The following is a 13,258-nucleotide window of genomic DNA, read 5'->3' as shown; positions in this document are numbered from 1 at the left end:
ATTACTGTGGACAGAGGGTTGAGAGGGATTTTCATCAGGCACTGGTGGCTCATTTGATTCTGTGTGTTGGCTTTCTTATGGTTTTGAATAGGGGTATGTGAAGTTGCAAAGGTTTTTGCTTGTGACCATCACTGATGTCTTGCAGAAAATCTGAGAACTTCGCGATAAGGTTTTATGCAATCAGACTTACACAGGACATTTGTGGTGCTTTTAATATTGCATACTCTTCACTCTGACCTTTTGCAGGTATTTGTAAATTAGTATCTTATTACCTTGAGACGGTTGTGAAACCCATGATAAAAAGAAAGCTGTACATGTAATGTATTCATGCACCAAACTCAGCCCTTCAAGTCAACCTGTACATATTTCGAGTAGAAGAGCTGAGAGAAAGTGAACAAAAATATTGTACGGGGAAGTATTACTGCATGCTTGAGCTCAAGTGTGTGAAAAAACTATGATTGGACATTAGGGAAGTGAAAACTGAATACCTCAAACTATATAAATGTGAATATTTGGGAACAAATCAAACCCAAGTTCACATGTGTAAAAATTCTCAGGCTCCTGCTTATGAGAAGATGTTACATTTCCCAATCCAACAGCAAAACCAAGTTCATTCAACACATTTTGAAAAATTCAGAAATGTGTCTCTACTTTTTTGATTTGTAAGAGCATCTAGCCAAGTGGCAATAACATTGGAAGAATTTGATGAAGAATCATTTCAAGACAGTATCTCTGAGGGCCAGTGGAAATTAAAGCCATTTTAAAATATCATTGCGTTTGAAGGATATTGATGTGGTTTTAATGGGGGCTCTGAAGTCTAGCTATTACCAAAACATACACCTGGAGTCAGATGACATCAGTATAATCTTTGGAGAGTAGAGTGCATCATCAGAGAGTTCAAGGGAGTGTATTGGATCCCTTTAATAGCTTTAGTAAAGGTAATAGTAGTTACTTAATCTCTGCATATGTGTGCAACACCACAGCATGTTTATAGAGTCAGACCTTTAAATAAGGTTAAAGCCTGTCTCAGGAAACATACCTTATTTTAAAATAAAATAAATTGATAAAATGGCCAATTCTCATAGTCAGGTAAAAAGAAGACTCAGGACTGATTTCGAGTTTGACAGACGGGTTACTCTGTCACAAACGTGATGGATATCCCATCTGCCGTGTTACGATGTCCATAAGACATAATGGACTTGTAGTACGGCGAATAGAATACCTGTCACCTTTTTGAAGGCATAACCCCCTCCACCAAACTCTGAGGGGCATATTTATACTTGTTTTGCACTGAATTTGCATCATTTTTTATACGCAAATTCGGTGCAAAACTAACTCCATATTTATACTTTGGCGCTAGACCCGTCTAACGCCAAAGTTATGGAGTTAAAGTCATTTTTTGGGACGTGGAAACCTACCTTGAATTTATGAGTTGCAAGGTAGGCGTTCCCGTGCAAAAAATGGCTCTATGGCCTTAGTGCCATCTTTATCCCCCATGCTAAAATCACCCATGGAGGGGCAGGAAAGGTCAAATAATGGTGCAAATCTTCCTTTGCACCAGTATTTAGGGGACCTCTGGGCCAATTTTCATGGTGGAACACCATGAAATAAGCCCACAGCTGCCCTCCCCAGGCCCCGGGGACACCCCTCCCCACACAAGAGGGACTGCGGAGGATAGGGGATCCCATCCCCGGTAAGTATAGGTAAGTACAGGTAAGTTTTTTTTTAAGTGCCATTAGGGGCCCTGAAGTGGCTCCCCCCTACATGGCACTGGGTGCAATGGCCATGCCCAGGGGACCCTGGTCCTTATGCTGGCCATTGGGGTGGGTGGCATGACTCCTGTCTTTGCTAAGACACACGTTATGTAGTATGGATGGTTTTGCGTCAGAAAATGACGCTAGGATGGTTAGAGTCATTTTATTTTACTCTAACCTGCCTAATGTCATTTTTTGGTGCAAAACCACCTTCTCCCATACCGCCACCCACACCCTGCTAACGTCATTTTTTTTTACGCTAGCCTACCCTTTGTGCCGGATTGCCACATTCCATAACTATGGTGCCCGGCTGGCACTCAAGAATGGTGCAAGCCGGTGCAAAACTGCTTTGGTGCAGTTTTGCACCAAAAAATATAAATATGCCCCTAAATCCAGTCCTAAGTAATGTACCAAATGTTTTAAGAAAAAAATCACAAAACTCTTCTTACCAAGCACCGTTATTGCCCATAATGCATTGCAGAAATTGCAGTAATTCGAAACCATCCTTTTTGTGTCCAGTAACTAAATCCCCTATCACTGAACCCAGCTTTTTTTTTTTTGCTTAAACTTCCCAGCTTTGGCTGAAAGACAACATTATTGGTATTTTCCCAACAATCACCAAGAACTCACTTTTTGTGAAATGCTTGTTGTCCAAGAGGAGGAATGAGCTGAAGGATCCTTAAATTATGTCTGTGTTGTAATTTCCAAATTCTTAAAAGTAGAAGAGGGTCATTGAGCTCCAAGATGTTCAGGAGAGATCTAGAGGGAATTGAATATGTGGAAAGAACACTGAAGCCAAGAGGTATGCTGTCTCTGAGGCAGAGAAAATGGCCTGGGTGGAACATTTTTCCTAGCATGCTGCACCTGTTTCAGAATCACAAACAGAGAGATCAGAAAAGGCAACACCAGCACCATTCACTCAACTTCAAAACTGATAAAGAAGGCTGTATGACATTACCAGGCTTGTATTTACAATGCATGCCTTTACCACGTATCCATTATAAGGCATTGTCTTTATCTTGCATGCCTTTACAAAGCAGGGTAAGTACATACAAGAAAAATGAAACCCAGATCTATCTATCTATCTATCTATCTATCTATCTATCTATCTATCTATCTATCTATCTATCTATCTATCTATCTATCTATCTATCTATCTATCTATCTATCTATCTATCATTTACCTTACATATATCATATCTGTATATATGTATATATATATATATATATATATATATATATATATACATATATATATATATATATATATATTTAAAAAGCACTGGCTACAGGGACATTATAGTTAGGCTCACATTTTAAACATACAAAACCATAGAAATTCAGCAGTTATAGTTAGAGCTATTTCAAGTAACTATAACTTGTGCCCTAAGACAACTATAACTCATGCCCTAGCTATTCACTGTTAATAACCCCAGATATTACATCACTCATGGCATCTTCTGTGATATCACTGTTAATATCACTGTAACATTTGTAGTGACAGTATTGATTGGAAAACTATGCATGGCGGGGGCTTGATTTATTGTTACCTTATGGTGCAAGTTATAGTTACTTATATATATTTCTTGAGGTATGTTAGACCTGGCATGCGTCACGTGGTTTCCCAAATCTTTTTGCCTCTGCCTCCTGCTTTTTTGACTGTGTGCTGGATTTAATTTGGTCTGGTTTTCACACTTTGCCACTGCTGCAAGTGCTCCCTGTGTAAATTGTGATTATGATTGGTTATCCATGACTGGCATATTTGATTTACTATTAAGTCCCTAGTATATTGCATCATGTGTGCCCAGGGACTTTAAACCAAATGCTACTAGTGGGCATGCAGCACTAATTGTGCCACCCACATAAGTAACCCTGTAAACATGTCTCAGATCTGCCATTGTAGTGTCTGTGTGTGCAGATTTAAACTGCCATGTCTACCTGCCATATTACCCACTTAACAGACCCCAAACTTCCCTTTTACTACCTGTAAGTCACCCCCAAGGTAAGCCCAAGGCAGCCCTATTGGGCAGGGTGCAGTCTATTTAAAAGGTAAGACATGTACTAGTGTGTTTTACATGTCTTGAGAGTGAAGTACTGCCAAATTCATTTTTCACTATTGCAATGCCCATCTCTCCCATAGGTTAACATGAGTATTGGATTACATTAATATATCTTTTAAGTGTAATATCCCATTGGGGGCAGATAGAAATATGGAGTTTGGGGTCTCTGAACTCACAATTTAAAAGTACATCTTTTGGTGAAGTTGTTTTTTAAATTGTAAGTTTGAAAATGCCACTTTCAGAAAGTGGGCATTTTCTTCCTTAACCATTCTGTGCCTCTGTCTGGCTGCTGAATACATATCTGGGTCCAACTGACAGTTGGGCTGCTTGTGAATTCACTCTAGACAGTAACTCAAAGGGAGCTGAGGTGTGCCCTGTATATCCTGATGGGCCTTCCAGGGCTAGAGAGGTGGGAGAAGCTGACACTTGCAACTGAATAGGGATGTGCCTGTCCTTACACAATGTTGTCTCCAACCCCGTAGAGTGTGTCTGGGACCAGAACAGGAAGAGGCAGGATCTTGTGCACTACAAAGACTTTCCTATAAAGTTTGCCTACTTCAAAGGCATAAATGAGTATAAGTATTGCACTGCTGACCCCACAACTTTGAAACATTTCTGGATGAAGAGGAGACTGCCAAGGAGAAGAGTGAAAGAGCTGTGAGGAGGATTACCGCCCCTTTGCTGTGTGTGCTTTGCTGGATTGGCTTGCAGTTGCTGCTTCTGCTTTGGAGAGGGCAAAGACTGGACTTTGCTGTGTATCCTGCTTGTGATGTTTCTCCAAGGGTATAGACTGAGCTTGGCTTCTGTTACGAACTTTCAGTGATCGCGAAGACATCACCTACCAGCCCCTAGGTTCTCTTGCAGAAAACCCTGACTTGCCAGGCAATTCCCACTCCAGTTCCTGGGACTTGGGAGTGAAAGCTGGCCTAAAAAACAAGAAGGACCAGGCACATCGACTCCAGACAACTCGAGAAACTGGCGTAGCTGCCAGACTTTGCCCCGCTGCCTGCACCCGAAGCCATGGTCCCGATGCTGCCGCAGCGCCACTGAAGTCCAGTGACATTGTGAGACCCAAGTGCCATGTCACCAACATCTGCGACACCCTTCTCCTCTGCAGCACCTGTGGTCCTGTGGTGTGACTGCGACCTGAGAAGTCACCTCGCCTCACCGCATCTTGACCCACTTGACTCATTGACTCCGCCGGATCATAAGGAGTCAACGCCTCACCACCGACGCCGCATTACCTTCCCTGCAACCATAAAGAACCAACACCTCACCTCCCCTGCCTTACAGTAAGGAACCAACGCCTCGCCTCCCTGTTAGCAGTAAGGAATTGATGCTGCACCGGCTCCAGTGATGCCTCACCTCCCCAACTCTGTACAACATCTTTTTTTCATCATTTTCAAAGGTACTGTAACTGGGGACTGTGAGACTCTGTGACCGGTGCCGCCCTCCCTCGCAGTAGGCATTGGACTGTTGGGAACGACTCTGTCAACAACGTCGTAATAGACCCAGTTGGAGGCATTGTGCTTCTAAGTTCTTATTGGGATTTCATCTTTTAAAATTCATATCTTTGCTTGTGTATGTTGGATTTTTGGCGTTTTGGTCCTGTTTTACTTAGGTCAATATTGGCTATTTTTCTAAACTGGTAGGGTGCCCATTTGTAGTGTTTTCACTGTGTTACTGTGTGTGGATACATATACATAACACATTGTCTCTGAGATGAGCCTGATTGCTTGTGTCAAGCTACCAAGGGGGTGAGCAGGGGTCATCTTAGGAGTGTGACTCTCTTTCCCTGACTGGAGTGAGGGTCCCTACCTGGACAGGGTGCAAACTGACTGCCAAAAAGAGACCCCCCTTTCTAACATTGGTGGTACCGGTGGGATAGGGCTTGTATTTCTACTTGACATAATTTGATTGGTGTTCATTACTGTCTTAGTGTAGACCATTAAGTGACCACATAGTGCTTTTTCCTTTTAGCTTTTCTTTTCTTTCCTGAAACTTTGCAACTTTTTGAATCTTATCCACAATCATGCCTCAGTCTGGTAAGCCATCAGTTGAAACTGAAGAAATGGTGTTTGAGCAGTAGAGGTTGAAAACTTACACGGTATATATATATATATATATATATGAACCTTTTTTGGGCCTGGGATTCCCACCCCCTGGGACTTAATCTGTTTGTAAAAGGGAAGGCGGCCTGTGGTCTCCCCTTTATGAGACATTTTTTTGGCCCTGGGGATCCCCATCCCCAGGGGAACAAAGTATATTTAGAGAGGAGGGGGTCCACAGAACCTCCACTTTCTGAGCCTTTAAAAGGCCCTGGGGATCCCAAGGCAGCTACTTAAATTAAAAGGGAGTGGGGCCACACATCCCCTTCCTGAAAAAGAAAGAGAAGTACTTGTTTTTTTTTTTCTAAATTTTGCTGTGGATTTTCAGATCCTGTGCACATTCACCACAAAATTATATTATATTATTAAATATCTCCTGGGACCACACCACCGGGCATAGGGTGTCAGGGTATCTCTACTCTGCCCTTGTGTCTTTTTTTTGCATTTATTTAGGACTCGGGACAGAGTTGGCTGCCACCATTTCCTGGTTGATATGGTGGCAGCAAATCAGATCTTACAAATTTCACGTTTCCCTGTCCCAGGGCCCTATGTAGGTAACATGGGCTCCCTTCTCGTGAGTTAGCCAATCAGATCTCAGCAAGAGATCTGTTAGATCTGTGGAGGCTCTGTGTCCCTAAATATACAACATTTTGTCCAATAATTGCTCAAAAACTATGGAATTGATTTACACCAAATCAAAAAAGCACTCTTTCTGTACCAAGATCTAACATTCTGCCAAATGTGGTGCCAATCTATTCATGGTTTGGGCTGTAGCTGTGTTTAAAGTTCCTATGGAAAAGTGAATAGGGCAAACATGTTTTGTGATGACATATTTTTCTCAGCGCTGGCTTGCGGGATCATCCTTAAACTTTCCCTGCGCAAACAAATCAAGTAGCACTTTTTTGGAAAGTTTTGGGGACTTGTCAAATGGCACAAATGGTATTAGCAACACAAAAAAGGCATTTCTTATTCACTCCTAACTATAACCATCCAGTGGTGATAGCCGGTAAGTAGATATTGTTAAGACCAACTTTTCCCATTGATGCAGCATTTTCTGTTTGCTCATAACTTTGGTGCCAAGTGATGAATCTTCATGAAAAGTTCAAAGTTCCTATGCAAATTAATTTAGCTGCTGTCTGGAAAGTTTCGGGGTAATTAGTCAAGTGGGGCTGAGAAAAAGGGGCGGTCCCAAAACCCTTTCTTCCCATGTTATGTCTATGGGGAGTTTGAAAGTTTTGAAAACGACTAAAGCCTGAACGCTGTAAAATAAAATATGCACATCTACACAGGAGGATCCTCTGTAGATCCGCTGGTACCAATGGGAAAAAAACCTCTCACACCAAACCCCACCCCATGCACGGCCAAAAACTGTATGCAGAGTAGCATTCATTGCATGCGTGGGGTGGGCACAGGTCCTGGCCTGCGGCTTGACCCTGCAGGCAAATCACACCAAGCATGAGCGAAGGTAGTGCATGGCGGTGGTTGTATTATCTTTACATTAAAAAACCATAGAAAATCACAGCAAAAAAACAAGGTTACAGGGATGTTATAGTTAGGTTCACGGTATCTACACAAAGCCAAAGAAATTTAACAGTTATAGTTATACGTATAGTTATACTTATCTGAAGAAACAGCAACTCATGCCAGAAAGTAACTTTATGATACGATTTACAGTTTCTTAACAAAAGTATAACTATAAGTATAACTATAGCTGCTAAATTTCTATGGTTTTGTGTGGGTATAACATGAATCTAACTATAATATATTTCTATAGTTTAATATTATGTTCTCTATAATATTTTGGAGAGAAACCCCCAAAACCCCTCCATTAAAAAAAAATATATTATGGAATTAAATATTTTATTTTTGGAGGGTACCCCTCTTTTTGTAGCCATTGCCACCCTAATTGCTTATCCACCCCTGAACTCTAAAAACACCCTTACCACCCAATTATTTACCTACCCCTAATCCATAAAAACCCTGACTACCTTATTCCCTTACCCACCCCTAAACCCTAAAAACACCCTTACCATCCTATACCTTTAACCTCCCCTATAACCCAAAACAGTTTTACCTTAATCATATATGTGTGTGTGTCTATAGCTATATATATATATATCTGTATCTATATATATCCATATCAATCTATATATATGTGTGTGAGTGTATGAGTGGGCAAAAGGAAGAGGAAGAGACAGGTCAAAATGAATATGTCTGGCAACACGTATAATGGTGAGATACCATTGTTGATAAATATCTCATCAAAAAAATGAACGCTGAATCAGGAGGGATATTTGAATTATAGATTAACACAATACTCCCTAAAGAGCCCTTTTTGCAAATATGTGAATAGAAATGTATACATTTATGAAAAAGATAAAACTATTCAAATACTTTGCAATGAAAACAATCTTGAAAACAAAGAAAGATGATATACATCCAAATAACCCAAATATAGAATCAGCGTTCACAACTGCCGATATTCCAGGCCTAAAAGAGATTCACCTATTTGATAAAGAAGTATTGAAAATGAATTCTAATCTGAATAGACAAGAGGAGATTGTGTCACAGTTACAGGCCCTCAATGTTATGGGATTTAATACCGGCATTACAGAACTAAGTGGATTCGGACCAAAAGGTAAAATTTGTCCGCAACTGCCAGGTGGCAATAAAATTGACCTTTCCCAAGAGACGGTGGTGGAAGACATCAATAACTTAAGAATAAACAAGAAATGGGAACAGTGAGAAAATTTAACATTCTAGGATAAGAAAGGCATCAGTGCTTAAAAAAATGATTTACTATTCATTAAGCAATCAGACAAAGAAGACAATATTATTATCATGGAAAAAGCAACATATCTATCCAAGGAATATTGGCAATTGAGAAACATACAGTATTATTGAGTAATGAAGAAAAGCCCTTTATAACAAATGGAAAAGGAATTTAATACATTATTACATGGATGGTTAAATGGTGGACTCCTTGAACTGGAAGAATAACAATACATATGAGTCATGAATGCAAAAATAGTCTACTTCCTGCAAACAATACATAATATTAGCCAACTGCCACAGGGCAAACACACTGTGTTAGATAATACACTCTTTTAGATATTATCTCAAGATTTCTGGATTTGTCATCAATCTGTAATAAGGTTAACATCATACCTGAAGTGCTTTACTGATTTTCTCAAAAACACAGAAGAAATACCATGGGAATCAACTTATAGGATGGTGACATTGGATGTTGATCCATATATACATCATTAAACCATGGAATAGCTGCCTATCGCTATTTTAAAAGGGATAGACCAGTTAAACTGATTAAAACACTCAGACGATTCTTGGAATGCTGGAATATTGCCTTACCAATAATATCTTCCTATTTGACAATACGATTCAGCTGCATTTGTTGGGTCCAACCATGGGGACCTCCTTTGTCCCTACCCATACAACTGTATTCATCGGGAAGCAGGGAGAAGGAGGTTGTTTGGAAGGGAATGAAACATTAATGGGAAATTGTGACTTGCTTTACTGATCATCTCTTCATCCCATGGGATGCAAAGGAATCAAAATTGGAGGAATTCATACTGAGATTAAATAATAATGATGTCAACATTAGATTTACAAAAATGTGTAGTAAAGATCATATTAAATTTCTGGACATTGACTTGACCATTAAGGAGAACATATTGAGTGCAGCAATCCACAGGACAGCAACTGCTGCCAATTCTGTGCTTCATACGAACAGTGGCCATCTAAAGGCATTAAAACGGAGCACTCTTTCTGGACAAATGTTAAGATCCTGAAGGATATCCACCGCAGAGGAGGAGTTTGAATTGTGGGTGTCCCCAGATGTTCTCACAGATAAATTATTGAGAACTCGAATAAAGAAAAGTGAGGACCTATTATGTGGATATGACATTGCCTCAATAACTCAAACAAGGGGGCTGACACATGTAGAATGTTTTTGGAGTACAATCTGGCACAATAAGATGCAACTAATATTTTATAAAACAACTGGCATATCTTGGAGCATGATGAGCATTTGAAAAAAATAAGTTATGGGCCCTCATTCTAGTATTATACATCGGAGAAGTGCATCACTGGGAAACATTTTAACTCACAGTTTATATAACTCAAATATGAATTCAAGTGATTGGCTGACAAATTAAGTTAAGGGTTTTGTGAAATGTGATACATGTAAGTCTTGCTGATATGGAAAAAATCGAAAAGAATACAGAACCGTTGAGGGATGTTCTATTACCATCCGAGACAGGATGGCTTGCAATACAGAATTTGTTGTATATAATGTGGAATGTGATTGAGGTAAATTGTAAGTGAGCACAATCAAGAAGTTAAAAGGGAGAATTCTGCAACATATAAGAGCGATAAAGAATGGTGGCAAAAGTGATCCAAAGGCCAATCATTTTATGGAATTCCATGAGACTATCCCAGTGGATTGAAATATTATGATATAAAACATACTAAGGTACAACCCAGGGGGAGACAGAGGCTTGGAACTGAGAAGATAGCAGTCCAAACTGATTTTGATACTGGGGACAGAGATGCCCTGGAACGGCAATTCTGATGTGGAACTATATGTGCATTTATAAGACATTCCCCTGAAAGTATTATGAACTTTAATCTGTTTTTTATATTTAAAAAAATGGAATGTTGTGCCAGTGGGAAGATATGACTTGTATATATATACAAGTGATTGATGGATTACAGTGATTAAAGGATTACGATTTTTTAATAGATTTGTAGAGTTTCTCGATTGAGGTGAAAAGTGAAAAGAACATACACTACATTTTTTTGGATATATTGGTATCAACTGGAGACTCATTGCCTTTGAGATGAAGCAATGCACTCTAATCCCAGTTAAGAGAGTACAATAGCTCCAACAGAAATGTATGTGATAAGAGTCATCCTTAAAACTAATGAGTGCAACATATAACAGAACATTCTATAATAATATTACTTCAAGTGAGTGTACTTAAATTAAGTTGAAATAGATAAGTGTTTTCCGAAATAGAGCATTTGGGACTTTATATCAATGAGTGTAATGATATAATGGAGCTCCCTATACTAATATTTAACAGATTAATATAAACATGAAAGCTTCATTACAAAGGAATGGGATAGGAGTCATTCCTGCACAGAGCAGTTTGGCACTTTAAAATGATTGAATCAATGAGGGCAATACTATAATGGAGCATGCCACTGATATGAAAGTGATTAGGGCATTCTCAAAATAGCAAATTTGGTACTTTAAAATCAATAAGTGCAATAAATTAATGGAGCTCTCCAGATGTTATGGATGTTTTCACTGAAGTCATTCCTGAATAGCGCACTTGCCACTTTATGGTAATGAGTGCAATAATATAACATATCATCTCTGAATAGAGCAATTCACACTTTAGGATTAATGGGGGCAGTTATAGAATGGAGTACTGTAAACAATTTGCATGCCTAAATACTGTATCTAACACTTGAAGACTACTGAGTGCAATATTACAATGGAGTATCTTATTTACATTAATAAGACAATGATTTTTACATTAATGTAGAGTGGAGTACTTGGCACTTTAAAAATGAATACGCGTAATGATCAAACAGAGACTTCAAAGCAATATTAGGTGCATTGATGTGAGTAATGGGCCATATTTATCATAGTGTTGTGCTGCCCTTGTGCCTCCCAGTGGCAATCGCCACTGGGTAATTATAGTTAGGATTGTGTTTCCATGGGAAATAAATTTTTTGTGCTGCTAATAACGTTTGCGTCGTTTGTTGGATCTCCATGAAACTTTCCAAAACAGTGCTCTTCTTCACCTAGTTTGCACATGAAAAGTTTGGGGGTGATATGTCAAGTGGGGGCTGAGAAAAAAGGGGGGCCAAAAACATGTTTTTTCCATTCATTTTCCCTTTGGAACTTTAATCCCAGCTACACCCTAAACTGAGGAACAGATTTCCACCAAACTTGACAAAAAGCTTGTTCGAGGTCCAGGAAGAATGCTTTTTTTTTTGGTGTAAATCCATTCAACAATTTTTGAGCAATTAATGGTAAAAATGTGTTTCTCTAGAGACATGGAGACTCAGCGGATCCCGACAGATCTCAAACTGAGATCTGATTGGCTGCCACCACCTCAGTCAGAAACTGGTGGTAGCCATCTAAGCACTCAGGACCTTACCAAGTCCCTACAAAAATGCAAAAATAGACACAAGGAGGCAGGGAAGGGATACCTTGATGCCCTAGGCCTGGTGGTGGGGTTCCCAGAGGAACCCCCCTGGGGATAAAAGTGTTTTAAATTTGCCGCGTAGTCATGGAAATCCACTGCAAAATGTTTAAAAAAAACAAGTGGGATCTCCTGCAATTGTTATATTTAAGCCCCCTGGTTGAGTCAGGTGCTGTGGAGAACAAATATTTTTATTTTAGGGAAGGGGGTGTGCAGAGCTCCCCCCTACCCAGGCTGATTGTGGGTCCCACATCACCTGGTCCCTGGTGCTACTTTCTGGGGGAGAGAAGCATGCGTCCCCACTCCCTGGGTCTTTTGCTATCCCTAAGGTGCCCATCCCCCGGGGCCCAGCCATGTTGTAAAAGGGTGAAGGACACACAGTCCCCCTCCTGGGGCTGAGTCCCTTTCCCCAGGGCCTGGCTGCATTTGAAAAGGGGGGAACTTATAGCCCACTCCCATGGCTGAGATTGGCCACCGGGGGCCCTGTCCCCCAGGGCCTGGTCATATGTGTGAACAAGAGAGAGGCCGCACAGGTAACCTTCCTGAGTCATTACTGGCCCTGGGGACTCCATCTGCCAGGGCTGGCTCATAGGCTAAGTCCTGGGATGCCCACACCCTGAACATAGCTGTTTCCCTGCCCATTCTGGCATGGGCAGGGAAACCTGTGTTTGCTCTTGCTTGGCTTGATCAATTTAAAATCTCCGGCCAAGCAGGAGCAAACACCAAGTCTGCTCATAGCAGGCAGGAGCTTGAGAAATTCTCCTACCTGCTGGGAGCAGACATTAGATCTGCTTCCCTACCTGTGGTGATGCAGGCAGGAAAAAGATATCTAGATATTTTCTCCTGTCTGCAGGGAGCAGCATTATTAGGTGCTCCCTGTGAGCGGGAGCAGTGCAAGCTCCCGCTGGGTGTGGGGAACCGACTGTGGAGGCCTTGAGGCTCCCCCCACACCTCCCAATGATAGTGTGGGGGCGCTACCCTAAGTGGGCACCAGGGACCTTACTCTTTGTTGGCCAGGCCTCGGGGAATGGGGTCTCTGGAGCTAAAACTGGCCTGGGGAGAGGGCTGAATGTCCCCAATCCCTCCTCCTTAAATAT

The 13,258-nt window shown here is 40.8% G+C and overlaps 1 protein-coding gene across 1 annotated transcript in view; it reads left to right on the top strand.

Moving 5' to 3' along the window:
• Positions 1-13,258, top strand: part of LOC138259483 (cytochrome P450 2F2-like) — an 883,779-nt gene that overhangs the window by 577,720 nt on the left and 292,801 nt on the right. The gene's annotated exons all lie outside the window — the stretch shown is intronic.

This window comes from Pleurodeles waltl, chromosome 9, assembly GCF_031143425.1.
Source record: "Pleurodeles waltl isolate 20211129_DDA chromosome 9, aPleWal1.hap1.20221129, whole genome shotgun sequence".
In the NCBI taxonomy this organism is placed as follows: Eukaryota; Metazoa; Chordata; class Amphibia; order Caudata; family Salamandridae; genus Pleurodeles; species Pleurodeles waltl.
Note: the sequence above shows the minus strand (reverse complement) of the source record. Positions and strands in the feature narration are given on the sequence as shown.